Source organism: Crassostrea angulata, chromosome 8, assembly GCF_025612915.1.
Source record: "Crassostrea angulata isolate pt1a10 chromosome 8, ASM2561291v2, whole genome shotgun sequence".
In the NCBI taxonomy this organism is placed as follows: domain Eukaryota; kingdom Metazoa; phylum Mollusca; class Bivalvia; order Ostreida; family Ostreidae; genus Magallana; species Magallana angulata.
This window is the reverse complement of record NC_069118.1, coordinates 54,662,235-54,677,594: the sequence shown is the minus strand read 5'-3', so window position 1 is coordinate 54,677,594 and position 15,360 is coordinate 54,662,235. Positions and strand designations below refer to the sequence as shown.

Sequence of the window (15,360 nt, the reverse complement as noted above, 5' to 3'; positions counted from 1 at the left end):
TTATTATTTATTCCATTTTGAATTTTTTGAAAAATGAAATAGTAATTAATTAAGTTGACTAATTAAAAAAAAACAAACCTCTACAAAATTCCAACATGGCGATTATGGTATTTTTCTTCCTGGTCTTGTTGGGCTTTGTGATCGTCACGTGATTAACTTATATATAGCAGGGGTGGATTTATATAGGTGGCATAACATCAAAACATCGCTAAAAAAAAAACAATTCCCGAATTCCCGTTTGACATTGGTGCGTTTCCGCCCCCAACAGGAGCAGATTTCTTAGATGAGACGAAAAATAATGTGTAAGATATTTGACTATTCCAGTTAAGTAATAATGCGAGATCATTTGAATTTTTGATAAGTGTTTTTTTTTCGGGGCGGGGAGGTAGGGGATGTTGATTGGCCGTTCGTTCGCCCTAAAACGAGTTCGCCTTTGACGCCGTTCGCCCTAGTCTCCGCCGTTTTAGCCCTTGACGCCGTTCGCCCCAGGTCCGTTCGCCTTAATTTGATATAGGATTAATATATTTGAATATTTTTGTATCCTGATCAATTTAACATAGTGAAGAGATTATATATAATTTAAAAAAAACAATATCACCCTTTCCTCTTTTACAAAATAATCACCAATTGACTGACGGTGGCATGATAGCGATACGAAGACTTGTGATTTGATTTAATATTTTTTGATGTTACTGTATTTTATATTTTTGTATTCTGATCAATTTAACAATATGAAGAGATTAATTAATAATAAAAACAATATCACCCTTTCCTTATTACAATATAATCACCAATTGACTGACATGATAGTCATACAAAGACTTGTGATTTGATTTAATATTATTTTATTTTTTTTATGTTACTTTATTTTATATTCTTCTGTTATTATTTTGTAACTATTTTAATTTTCACCTCATAATATAACCATATTATATTTATGAAATCTCCGTATATATCTCATTTAGAGATCAGAGGATAGTGTTATGTAAATTCTTCATTATTAGGGCTAACGATAATTCGAGCGAACGGACTCGGGCGAACAGGTAGATGGGGCGAACGAACCCGATATAGGGGGAGTGAAAAGGCCCGGGCTTGATTTTCAAACATATTTGTAACTTCGTCGTAAAAAAGTAGCATGCCTTCCTGGATGCACATGCTGTTTTTTTTTTTAAATGTCAAGAGGATTTTTCTTAAAAGTTCGTTATGGATATATATAACCTCTTTTTAAAGTTGCGCAATTTTGGTAAAATGATATTGACATTTACACTATTTGCCTCGCTTTATTGATAATTAAGACCCTTAATATGGATATTGCATAATACGTAGATCAACGAACATTTTTGTATCAATGTAATAACAAGAAAAATTAACATAGAAAAATTATTTCTTAAATTTTTCAAAAATATTAAATTTTAACGTTAGCAATATAAATCATTTGAAAAAGAAAAAAATTAAAGATGGTGCCAAAACATCCATCTCAAAATGAATTACTATGCCCATTTTCTCTTTTGTCTTTTATTTCCTCTTTTTCCTCAATTAATGGACGTGTGCGAACATTTTACCTACCATATACTACCTTCTAGCATTTTAAAGTTTGGTCTCCTTATATAAAAATACAGTAACACACAGAACAGTTTGAACTAAACACTTACTACGAATTGCCTAGATTTAAAAAAAGTGACGGAAACAAAAAGGCGTGCATACAACTGACGGCAATATCACAACTTTCAGTTTTATAATCTCACTGATGGAGATTGACAACAACCAAAAATGGACAGCACTCCTTGTTATTCTTACTGTTGGTAAACCTTGATATTAATACAAAATATGGTGATGGGTTGTCATTCTTAACAGATTTAGAAAATGGAAAATAAGGTTCTGATACATTTGTTGTCATCAATTTACAAGTATATCTTTCTGGTTTTAGAGCTCTTGATGCTTTGGACATCTTCTTAAGTGAAATTTTAATCCGCTTCCATTATCTTTGTAATTACACAGAATGGCAGAGATATCGGGTGTAGTTTGTAAAAAGACAACTGGAATTATTGGGGTTTCGATGGTTCTGACAGACAACTTACCATATACATATGATAACTATAAGACGGTTTTGTTTATCAAAATAATTAATACAGCTGTCATAAGAACATAATTTTTCCAGATATCATGTAGTGTTGTCTTATAAAGTGTGTGTCGGTAAATTCCAAACCTTTAACCCCCCCCCCCCCTCCTTCCAATTAAAATCCTGCACGGTTACTTATTTTCGGGAGACATGCGAATTTAAGTTGTATCAGATGTTATTTACCTGAAGACTATAAATTGTTAATGATTAAATGAAGGTATTTTGAATTACGATTGTAAAGTTAAGGATTTACACAGAAAGCCTTACACGATTTAAATCTTAAATTCATTTTAAATCGAAATCTAATATCTACATTTACAAACATCTAAATGGCAATATTTTGCATACAGTATAAGTTGAAAAAATTGTTACCAAAACTTTTAATTATATTTTATCTATTCTGTTATTCTATACTTAAAAACAAAGTACCGTTCAATTCAAGTACATAAAAAAAATCGGGAGAGGGCTACATTATTGCAGCTTATGTATATAATAAGAAGCATCTGACCACAATCTGCTTCTTGATCCGCTCCTTTTCTTTTCTATTGTTGTTACATGGATCGAGGATCTGATTTTAATCAGATTGTATCTGCCCGTTAAAAAGACTGTAAAATGTGAATACTAAACATTTTTTATGTACGTACATGTACATGAATTCAAGTAAAACCTTGTATGAAATAAATGATTAATTACTTTTCAAACATACGTAATACATATATTTACATGTACATTAAATTGCACGAAAAGTCAAAAGTAAATTGAAAGAAAATTAAAATCTGATCGAGAAATTCTTTCTATTATTCAAAATAAATATGTCTACACTTATAAATTCCAAACGAAATTTCTTATCATGGACAGAAGCCACTCTAGAAAGCAGCTAGCTTTAAAATACAGTGCAAAATTCAAAACTTTTGAATGTTTTTAAAACACTAGTTTGTTTTTTTATAATTTACGTTTTAAATATTATAATAAAAAAGATGAAAAGAGTGGAAAAAAGCAATGGAGAAACTGTTTTACATTAATTCTGCTCTAAAAGTATTCCAATATTTTGGAAACAAAATTTTATTTAACACCGATTTGAGATTTTGGTAATAGAGTTTCAATTCAACTGTGGTAGAATTATATTTACCGTAACATGATTTGGATGCTTCCACATTCATGTTGCATTTTCAAAATGATTCAGATGAAAAATCTCCCTTCATTATATGCATATGTATGATATATAATATACATTCAATACTGGTAATATGGATATAAGGTATCATACATATGCATATATGGAGACTCAAGCACCTGTGCATGGTCCTAGTGAGCAAGGACCATAATATAATATTGAAATAAACCAAGTGAAAAATTTGTTCAGTTTTCAACAATTTATTGTACAAAACTTTGTTATCAAAAACACATCACAGCATTTTCATCTTGTATAATTTCTTGGATCACATTACAGCAATGAAACATAAAATCTTTGTTCACAACTTTCATGTGATTGGTTGTCATTTTGCATTAATTCGCCCAATCAAAACATCACAATGCTCTCAGTTCACAGTGCTCTCAGTTTATGAGATCACAAAAAGCAATCCTGATCCAATAGGAATTGAGGACTGTCATACCATTCTAAGAGCTCCATCCAATCGAATTGTTTCTCCATTCAGATAAGGATTTTCAAGAATTGTTTGACACATCTGTGCAAATTCATCCGGTTTTCCAAGTCTCTGAGGAAAAACAATTGTTTTGGTCAGCGCATCATTTTCTTTCTACTCCTTGGCTGCTAGCAAAGGAGTGTCGAATACACCTAAAAATAAATTGGTCAATGATTCCATTGAAATTTCATTGAACATATATTTATATCAAACATAACACAGTTCACCCGATCAGAGCATAAAATAACACATTAACTTCAACAAATCAATTAATAAAATCACATAATTACGTCAACCAATTAGAGAGTTATCAAATTCCGACATCATCCAATCAGATACTTATACAACACAATGGCATCATCCAATCTCACACATGATGTTGACCAGTCATCATCACAACATTACAAGTAGACATTGTACACAACATTACCTGTACATACTGTACACAACATTACCTGTACATATTGTACGCAACATTACCTGTACATACTGTACACAACATAACCTTTACATAGTGTACGCAACATTACCTGTACATACTGTACACAACATTACCTGTACATATTGTACACAACATTACCTGTACATATTGTACACAACATTACCTGTACATATTGTACACAACATTACCTGTACATATTGTACACAACATTACCTGTAAACATGACATGTACACAACATTACCTGTACATGCCTACACAACATTACCTGTAAACATGGACTGTACACAACATTACCTGTACATAGTGTACAAACAATTACCTTTATACATGCACTGTACACAACATTACCTAGACATATTGTACACACTCGGATTTCAAACTCCCCGAAGTCTCGAGCTAAGGGTAGTGTCATTCCTGCGATTGCAGCATAAGCCACCCGACCCATCTGTCCGTCAAATGCGGCGACGCTGGAGGTGTTGATGATTACCCCTCGGGCCTTGTCCTCATTGGGCTCGTTCTAGATCTGTGCCATTAGAATCACCGCCTGACGTATCATGTTAAAGTTCCCAATGTGTTTATCTGAAAACAAATCAAATCTACATGTGTACTGGAAATGTAAAGTTGTAAACATAAAAAAACTTTTTTCCTCAATTATTTTTCTTAGATTCACTCAGTTTATATACATTATTTACTAATACAATCCCAATGGAGTTTAAATTATTGCACACATGGATGTATGTTTTTTTAACCCACCACTTCAAAAGTCTGTTTTATTGTGAATGCCAAAATGTCATAATATTAAATATATCACAATGTCTGGGTGAATCTGTTTTAAGGTGATTTGTCCGTTTTTAGAATGGTTGTTTTGTAACAGTGTTTTGAGCATGCAGCGTTATTCATAGAATTTTTAATAAGAAATTTATCCACTACGATATCCAAATTGACCTGCATATGCATATTAATTACATCATTGCCTTAAAGTTTCATTTTACTTCCTCTACAACTCGACCAAGCAGCTTCAACAAACATTATCATTAGACATGACATCATGGACTCCCAACATGGAAACCTCAACACATGTATATGTTCACTTAATATGTTGTTTTGTTTTAAGTAATTTACTGTAAAGATGATATATTTGGCTTGTATGATATTTGGCGGATATTGGGTTTTTAAGAAGTTAGCGTAGAGTTGAATGGAATTATTTCTGAATGCACCTCTTTTATACATAACCGCATGACATTTTATGGTGATAAACTTAATTTAGCGGAAGCAACTTTCCGCCAAAAACACAAAAAAATGATACGCAGCCAAATGTAATATGCGTACATTTACAGTAGGTTGTGCACTATTTGTATGGATATTTTTCATTCTTGTATTCGATGCAGTGCCAACCTTTTTCACCTTTGATATGGTATATTGAAGATAAAATGGAAAATCAGTACATAGAAATTAAAATTTAAAATAAACAATTCATCATGGAACCCACATCACCCTGTACACTTTGAAATCTGGTAGTTTTTTTTTTACTAAATAAGGTTGTGGGATTTGTATGGATGTTTGTAAATATTCCTTTTGATGCAGTTCCCACCTTTAACCCCTTTTCGATCTCATCAAGGGGTAGGGGGTTCTTCTGGAGGATGTAGATTTTTAGAATAAAACTTAATTCTTAATCCGATTCCATGACTTTCTCACTATACAAAGTGGCAAATAAAAAAAATCTCTTTTATACAGAATTTACACGTAATATTAAGATTGGTTCTGTCTTATACATTGTTTTTTTATATCCTATGTAATATGCACTTATTAATGGTTTATTAGATAAGTCCATCGTCCAGCGATCAACTTCTAGGTACTTAAAAATATATTGATTTTGATTTACGTGACTGTGTTCATTGTTCATTAAACAGCTAAAACAAATAGACATTGTTCTTATACACCAAAGTAATTAGGTTTAGTTGTAACAAAGATCTCAGATAACAGGGATTGTTAAGTTTTCAATGCTGACTGACAACTGTTTTGTTTTCAATTGCTACCATATAAAACAGTAAAGCAGTATGAAATAACAAAAGCCCTCACCGATATTGATTCAATCAGACAAATAATGAGCAGGTGTAGTTTGACGTTAGGCATTTAAAGACCAAAACAGATTTAAAAGCCATTTGAATCGAGATTTAAAGAGACAGATTTCAGTTAAGATTGGTGTATATGATTTATTTTTTCGTACCTGCGTTTTGCCACCATGATTTTGAAGAAATGGTATCTACGAGCAAGCAGATGTGACGAAGAACATACTTCTTCGGGTTACATTTTTCTCTATTAGTATACATGTATATTAACCGCTCTCTCTCTCTCTCTCTCTCTCTCTCTCTCTCTCTCTCTCTAAATGGACAGGTGTAATTCTGCAGAGATTTAATCTTCGTGCAATATTTAAGCTGTACCGGATCAGAAATTCATGATTACGACATATTTTCTATGATAGTGACATTGTCAATCGATCATGTCTACTTGTTAGTCTTTAGTTGTTATTTGGCTTTTTAAAAAACTCGTTTGTATTTCAATTGGGTTAAGTTAATATAATGGCGTTTCAATGGCGTGAAATATTAAACTCAGAAGTGTATAGCGAAGTGTCACACAATTACATACTGAGGAAGCATGTAACAACAGGGAGGCTCACCCCTATTTTTTTTTAAGGTTTCCCATTACATTCAAGAACGCAATTACGTGCCTGCCCGAAGATGCAATCAAAACATAGCAGCTGGCAAAAAAATACCATATTCTCCTTAGGATTATTAAGAGTTTCTTCTTGTAAATGGGGTGATCGACTTTGCAGAGGGATGAAAATATGGAAGCGATTCTGCAAGACTTCATCCAACGAAAATTCAAACCGGATAATGAGATCTCGTTCGAGAGAGTATATCGGATGGGTAAATATAACGAATTAAACGATCGCCCCCGAAATATCGTTGCCAAATTCACATTCTTCAAAGACCGTACGGATAACAACCTACTGGTGGTGCATGATTGTAAGCTTACGCATATATTGTATCGCTATTTTATAATTGTTTTTCTGAGGGTTCGTTTATGCACCCATAGTTAAAATATGTTAGAGATATTCTGAACTCATGTGGTCTTTCCTATGTCTGGATTAATCAAAGTTTTTCTAATACCAAATGGCTAAAATCTATTGTTAAAGAGACACTCATAAATAAGTTTTTACAAGATTGGTACAGGAGTGTAGAGAACTCACCCAAATGTTTAATTACAAAATCTTTAAGAAAAGCTTTGGACAGGAAATTATCTTATGAAACTTTCAAATGATCTAAGATTCATATTTACAAAATTTAGAACCTGTAATCATAAATTACCTTTTGAAACTGGGAGATGGAATAACATAGAAATATGTCATGGAATTTGTTCATTATGCAATAAAAACACTTTGGGTGACAAATACCACTATGTTATGGAATACCAGGCATTTTCTTTTTTCCGCAGCAAATTCATTGAAGAAAAATATTCAACAAATGTTAATACTTATAAATTTGGGAACCTTATGAATACCAATGACATTGATTCATGAACAAAATTGTCCATATTTGTTAAAAAAAAATATTAGCTCGATTTATTTAACTCTGTACTCTAAAGCTTCCTAACTTCACCCTGCATTTGTACATTTGTAAATATTTCTGTTTTTTGTACCTCATGTACCATTGATATGGTTTAAGAGAAATAAACATTCATTCATTTTTTTATTTTGTTTAATGTCAAACAACATGTTAGATACATATGGTTGTTTACTCCACTTATATAAGAATACAAAGTCATTCAAAGTTTATTTTGTGTGTTCTTTCCGTTCTGGAGTAAAATGGTCCTAGCTAATGTCTTTCTTAATGTAAGCTGTTGCCTATATACTGCTCAAATAATACTTTTTTGAATTCATCCAACAAGTTTGTTTTAAGTTTACAGGTTGTATCTTGCACATTTCTGATAAAAATGCACAGAAAAAATGTATATACATGTTTACTGTGGAGAACATGTAGAAATGGCCTCATTTCCATAGAATTATTTCCCTTTGGGTATAATTGAACGGTTACAATATACATTTATAATTTACAGAATTTTGAAGATTTATTTGAATTTACCGTTTCAAATTTCATGATAACACTAATATGTTTACATGTATGTAAGGTTGACTACTTTAATTCGAAGATCATAATTTTTATTTGTACCTCAACCACCCTTTTAAGATCCTTTCTTTACATTTAATAATGAGACAAGTTTGTGTATCAATGTATTAATGTGACAGTGTCTAAATTTATGTTGAAAATTTTGATTATATGTTTCGTCATTTATGTAAGCAATATTTATACATTTCTTCCTTTTTTTCAAACATTTTGCCGTTTTAATTCACCATCAATTGCCAACCCACCATTAAGAACTTTGTGAGAATCCATTACTACCATCAACATCCTTGGGAGAGGCCATCAAAACTATAAAGACCCTTGAGAGAATCTATAAACTTTTTTAAACGTTTACACGTACATATTGTTAACCCATCACTTCTATGTAAGACCACCTTTCCTCTTACTTTGTTGCCTCCTCTTCTTCGCCTACTTGCCATGGTTTTTATAAGTTTGTATCATTATTATGATTATTATCGAAAATCTCATTGAACAAAAAAAATTGCAGAATTATTCATCAATTTGTTTGAATCTAGAATAGTTAGATCTCTTTAATTTTTTAATGTTACTTTTTATATTGTTGTATATACAGAATTACAACACTTAAATACAATAGGAATGTCCATGAAATTGTCTTATTAGGACTAAGAACCAGACAGTTATATCTGGAAGATACATCCGTTAGACAGGTGGAAGATGTCATATCAATATGCTCTTATTTAGATGTACTTTAAACACATTTAAGACATTATATTTATTCCTTCTATTCAAGTTTCAGAGGGCTCAACGGTCATGTCCGTTATAAGATTATTTTAACCTCATTGACAAGAAGAGCCATGTATAAAGATTTAGGAAAACATTCAACTTTTTAAGCTAAAATATTAAGATTTTTCTTTACAGAAAGATAGTTTATAGCCATAAATATAATACTTCAAAGTATAAAACAAACCTGATGGTAAATTTGATGACAGCCAGTCTCCTTAATATGATATGACTTTTCTGATATTATCATTGGCACTGTTTTTTGGTCTTTTATTCTTCATTTTTTTTATTTGAGGTGGATGGGGAGAGAGAGAGAGATTGCCTCAATTCTTGATATTTGCAAAACCTCTAGCAGAATATTATGTAAGAACTGAGAAAAAAATAATTTTTAAAACTAATTTATTCTGAACTATCACCAATTATTTCCAAGTTGGATCATAGGTCTGAAGGCATTTTCTCCCGGTTTTCTGTTGTAAAATATCATCACTGAGCAGCCAACTGATTAAACATTGGATCCATATCAAGGGGTCAAACTTTATACGTATAAAGAGGTATAGGTAGAGAGTCACAAAATCAACTAATTTCTAAGTACTGGTACATGTATACAAGAACATTAATCGATTGTCTCCTCGTACATCAATGAAAATTAAACATGATCATCTCATTCTGTGCTTCATTAATATTTATAGACATTATTTTTCATTAATTAAGTGAAAATTACATTTTCAATACGTTATTAATACATTATTAGAAATCACACTCTGATGACGATTTAATTTGGTGGATCAAATCAACCATAAAATCCAAGGATATTGGTATTCAACAAATATTGATAAAATCACGATAATCTTAATTTCAAACAGCGTCCAGAATAAAACAATTTCCTTTGATACGATCCAATTAACACTTACCTAGATGTTGTCCGGCCACAAACACATTCGGAACTGTTCGTTGACCAGTTATTTTCAGTAGGGCGTTCTAGATTTCACTTCCATTGGCTGTCGGGGCAAATAAAGAAAAAAAGTGCTAAATACACAAATGTTTGAAATTTCACACAATTACTGCATGTTGTTCACGGGAGGACTTTCAAACCTCAGTGATACAACGAAAGAGAAAATAAAAACATTGATTGCAACGTGATGAAGGGAAAGACAATTACAAAGTCAAACATCCTACGGCAAGGTAGAATAAATTCAATGTAAAATAAAAATCAATAACTTTCTTTTTACTACGTCATTTCTTGGTTATATAACTATACTGCCGGTAGAAATGTGTAAAGTTGAAAACACATCCTACAAAAACCACTCTCTCACAAGCTGTCATTCTTATATTCGACTTAAATTATATACTCCGTAAATGATGTAAAATAATATATAAAAACTGTAGGTTAAAATTTCATTAGACAATGAACTGAATGTATCTTTATTTGTGTATACCTAGTACACCAATTAGACAAACTAAATATTGGGAGTGCCAACAGGAAATATATTGCATTATAAATTGTGCATTATCTGCTACATAAAAAGACTCAAGAAATAAAAGACACGTTTTATCCAATTTCTCAGTCTGGAAGAGTGTTTGTTGTATTTGGTTGTTATTGTTTAATTTATTTGGGGGGTGGGGGATGAATTCAATCCTAGCCCTGCTTCCTCTCTACCCAATACTTCTTACATAGAAAAACATGAAACACAACCAAGCGATTCTTGATTCAATTGAATCAAGAATTCAATTCTTTACTCAGAATTCAAGAAGCAAAACTTCCTTTTCATTATTATATTTTACAGGATACCATATTTAAAAGATATTGAACTTCAAAGGTCCACGGTTCACCATAGGTCAGCAATGCATGTTCACAAATCAACTGTCTTTCATATAAACGATTCTGTGACAGCGCAAGATTTGGAGATCAAGATAGGAAATAGAGTGCTGGCTATAAAAGTTTATGCTTATATACAAACAAACACCTTTCTAGCTTTTATTACATGCTGTAATAAACAGAATGAATTCAGTTTTGAAGGGGTTTCCCATTACCTATTAAATCAGAATTTCCACAATAGGAAGGTCTCTACATATGGGCTTTATCTACTTTTACTTTCACTTTCTTACCTTGCTGGTCCAGCTCCAACACCTCAAATTTGATCTGTGAAGATTGCAATAAGTCTTTCACCTTGAGAGATTTGAAGAAAAAAAATCAACTGGTTGTTTTATAGTGTTATAATATACTGACATAAAAATATAAAATTGCAAAGTCGAAAGACAACATATTCACAGCTCTTTTTACCTGAAGATATTACTTGGATTTCTGTTTAGTGTTACAAATTTACTGTCATAAAAGTATCTGCTATGATTAAAGGAAGAATAGCAAGGCAACATATTGTCTCTATATAGCTATATAAATTAATTTATCAATTTAATGCATTTTTCACTTACACATACAAAACTGAGAAACGTTCTTGTCAAAACTTTGATCTAAAGCTTGAAGAAGTTCATCATATCTTCTCTTCTTTTGAACAATAAAATTAAATGTAATCGGATGGCTACAACAATGTTCTTTTTTTAATCTCCTATCTCCATATTAGACTTAAACAATCCTGATCTCAGAAGTGGTTCTTGTCTGCTTATCAGATCGTAATACCAGGAAGTGACTTCATGACTCATACTTCGTACATGTATGTGCTAATCACTATTTTATTAATATCAACTTTATTTATACATCATGTACATGTACATGATTTCATCCTAAATTAATGTGTATCATTTCTTTGAAAAAAGAAATCCCTGAAAAATATAGATGAACAACTTAAAATAATCTATCAGCTAGGGTAGAAAGCAAATATACTTCAGAGAGAGTTGTATACTGAAGACTGTTGAACATGTCATAAAATCTGCTGAATGTATAATTTTGTAAGAAAGATTGTCAAACGAAAATATTAAACAAACATGTTTAAGCAACACAACCATTTTCTGAATATAGTATGCTTGGGTTTATGGACAACTGCAATGCACAAGTCTAACAAAGAGAATACGTGATCGAACCTAGAACCACAATATCACAAGTTCTGCCACTGAGCCACAATATCACAAGTTCTGTCCCTGCCCAGTCCTTTTCAAGTTGACCAAATTAATACAAATCAACTTCAAATTAAAGCGATGTGTTATAAACAATTGTTTTTAATTCATGAGATACTACTGAGAAAATACTGCAAGTGATTAGGAAACCTGTACAAAGGAAGATCTTGAGAAGGCCTGGCTGACCAATCCAATTATACAGTTATGTGAGTGGAATGCCTGGCATTGAGACTAAAAGTGGTTCGCAAGGTCTGACATCAATATACATGTATAACCTTGCCACAATTTCGTTGCAAGATACTGAAAAGTTGAGCATTCATATTAACCAATCCATCCCAATTTAATGTAGTAGGAAAGGAGGAATAAGTATATAAATACAATGAAAATATATGGTAGACAGGAACCCGGGACCCCTGCAACTCTAATCAGGAGCTCTACCAGTTAGCTACCCAGGCTGATATCCACGGTCCGTATGGCCCCCAACTACAGTAATAATAGCTTACTTATCCTACCTACATGCATTACTAATCCTAGCTGACCTTTTCACAGAATTTCCAGATGGATTGTGCACCATGTGCACTGTAGCTACATGTAGCTTACCTTTTAACAGAATAGACAGGTTGGCTATGTGATACTTACCTTTTTACAGAATGAACAGGTCAGCTGTGTACTGTAGCTTACCTTTTTATAGAATGGACAGGTGGTTTTGCTGAAGATCATCACCTTGTTGTTCGAGACATATTCACTGATCGTCTCCTTCAGCCCTCCATTACCAGATACAGGGGGCATTTTTCCACCTCCGCCCTCACTTCTATCCAAGTTCACTCGTTTAATCTTGTCCTTTGTCAGTAAATTCAATTAAACAATGAATATCAATATTTCTCGAATAGATTTACGGCATGTGAAGTAAATATATATGACAACCGAGCCCTTGTGAAGTCAATTCGAAATTTTCACTACATTTGAGCCATATTATCGTAACTGCAGCTAACTAGAATGACCCAAAACAATGGCAGAGGAAATTCGAATTAAGATGACACAATGAATTCAACATCGAAGAAAGTGTCACCGGAGAGTAAACTGGAAGAAAATGCGTGAAAACTTCTAAAATTGTTGCCGATGTTTAAATTTTGCAGGTATTCCTAAAAACTATGGTCCTTTCCCGATCTAATGATACCTAGAGTGCAGGGGTTAACGTCCGAGAAGAATTAATACGAGGCGACCGAAATCGGGAGGTAGCGATTTTTTTTCGAGTTTTGATTCCTCCCTTGTGTATTTTATAGTATAGAGGTGGTATATATAAAAGGTTGAAAAAACTTCGTGACGAGCCCCTGTGGTTGAACCGTTCACCCATTGTTGAACAATGTTGAATACTGAATATTCCTCGGGCCAATAAACGGGTGAAGTTTAATAAATAAGCCTGCTAATGTTTTCAAATTTTAGAGAAGGCATGTAACAATGGTTTCTTTTACTTTTACCTTATTACTCTAGTCACTAAAGAGTCAGTACTTCCACACTGTAAATATCCCCGTATCACGATGAGACTTACCGCCAACCACGTGGTATAAGATTGACGTCATGCTTATTTTTAGATTTGATATTAAGGAAATTTCGACAAGCAAGGGGGGGGGGGGGGGGGTAGCGAAGTACCTGGACAACTCAATGGTTTTAAAATCATATACTATTTAATCTGCAAGTAATTACTAAAATGAAATAAAAACTTGAGAGATCAGAAAAATTGCATTGGTGAAGAAAATACAGTTTCATTCAATATATGCACTAAAATTCAAAAGTTGTTTTAAAACTGAATTTTTTAACGTAATTCCTCTGTTTAAAAAGGACGATCCGTCATTGGTTTCTAATTTTTTATAGACCGCGATATCTTAGTAAATTATGGAAAGAATCATTTTTAAACATCATGCATGAACATGCATGTGTACAACTATTTTCATACCAACAATTTATTTCATCGATATCAAGTCGGGTTTTTACGTGGTCATTCCACTGTTTGTTCACTACTATAGAATAGAAACGTACCACAGCATGGTTCAAAATATTGATGAATGTACATGTAAATTTTCACGCATGATTTTTTGTGATCTGTCAAAAGCATTTGCAGTTTTCGTGGGGGGGGGGGGGGGGTACTTTTTTTTCTTGTAGCAAACTTTTTTTAAACTTACATATAAACAAGTTCTTCAAAATCGTAATTTAAAATACTTTCTTTCAATCATTACCAAATTATATAATCCTCAGGTTAAAAAAGATCGGATGCAACTAATTAAAGTTCGTATTTATGCGTCCCTTAATTTAGACTTGACTGACAGACACTCGATTAGACAACACTTTATGACAACACTTTCTAGAAAAATTGAGGTAGTGTTTCATTTCTTATGACAGTTGTATTTTATAAGGGTTATTTTTTCTTTCTGAATCATACTGCCTTATCGTTATTATATGGTCATGATTTAAAAAAAAAAGTACGGGCAAGTAGCATCGTTTGGCAAACTTATCCGAATAGTTGAAATGCCCCCCCCCCAAAAAAAAAAACCATTAATAATACCAATATTTCCCTATAATTTTGTACCTGTTGCCTCCAAAAATGGGGAGGGACCAGCTTAAATTCTTTAAAAAAATTCTTATGCGTGAATTTAAGAAAAATGTCTATAGCAACAAATAGTGCCCCCCCCCCGGCCACTGACACCTCAATAATCCATAATTTCCGCTATCTAGCAACTTAATCCGATATCTTTTTCACCTTGTGTGGTGACAAAACCATGGAGGTGGGTTAAAGTTCATTTAAAATCTTATTAATCTAACGTAGTGCTGATGAGGTTACCCAAAGCGTCAGCCATGACCTCTAAAACCTGAATGATATATAAATTCATGACAACAAATGTAGCTATACATGTATGTGTATCTTTCAATGACAACACACCATTTTTTCTATTATATATTAAGGTTAACCATGCTGTATGGCATATCAAAAGAAATGCTCAACGTCAAAACATGTCCTTTCTAGGCTTGTCCGTCTCGTAAGTCGATGCAAAAATAAAACTTAAAGTCGTGATATTTTAAACACTTGCTACAATTTGAATGGACATCGTTTTTAAAAATGTGAAAACAAGACATAAAACATTAAGGAC

General features: G+C 32.6%; 1 long non-coding RNA gene and 1 pseudogene across 1 annotated transcript; both read right to left on the bottom strand.

Annotated features, from left to right (window-relative positions):
- Positions 1-3,483: 3,483 nt before the first annotated feature.
- On the bottom strand, positions 3,484-8,826 carry LOC128161111 (3-hydroxyacyl-CoA dehydrogenase type-2-like; annotated as a pseudogene).
- Positions 8,827-9,740: 914 nt separating this feature from the next.
- LOC128159526 (uncharacterized) lies at positions 9,741-13,244 on the bottom strand. Its single transcript, XR_008240147.1, has 3 exons — positions 12,899-13,244; positions 11,255-11,315; positions 9,741-10,146 (listed from the first exon to the last, which is right to left on the bottom strand). It is a non-coding gene; the product is annotated as an uncharacterized LOC128159526 (long non-coding RNA).
- Between the last annotated feature and the right edge of the window lie 2,116 nt (positions 13,245-15,360).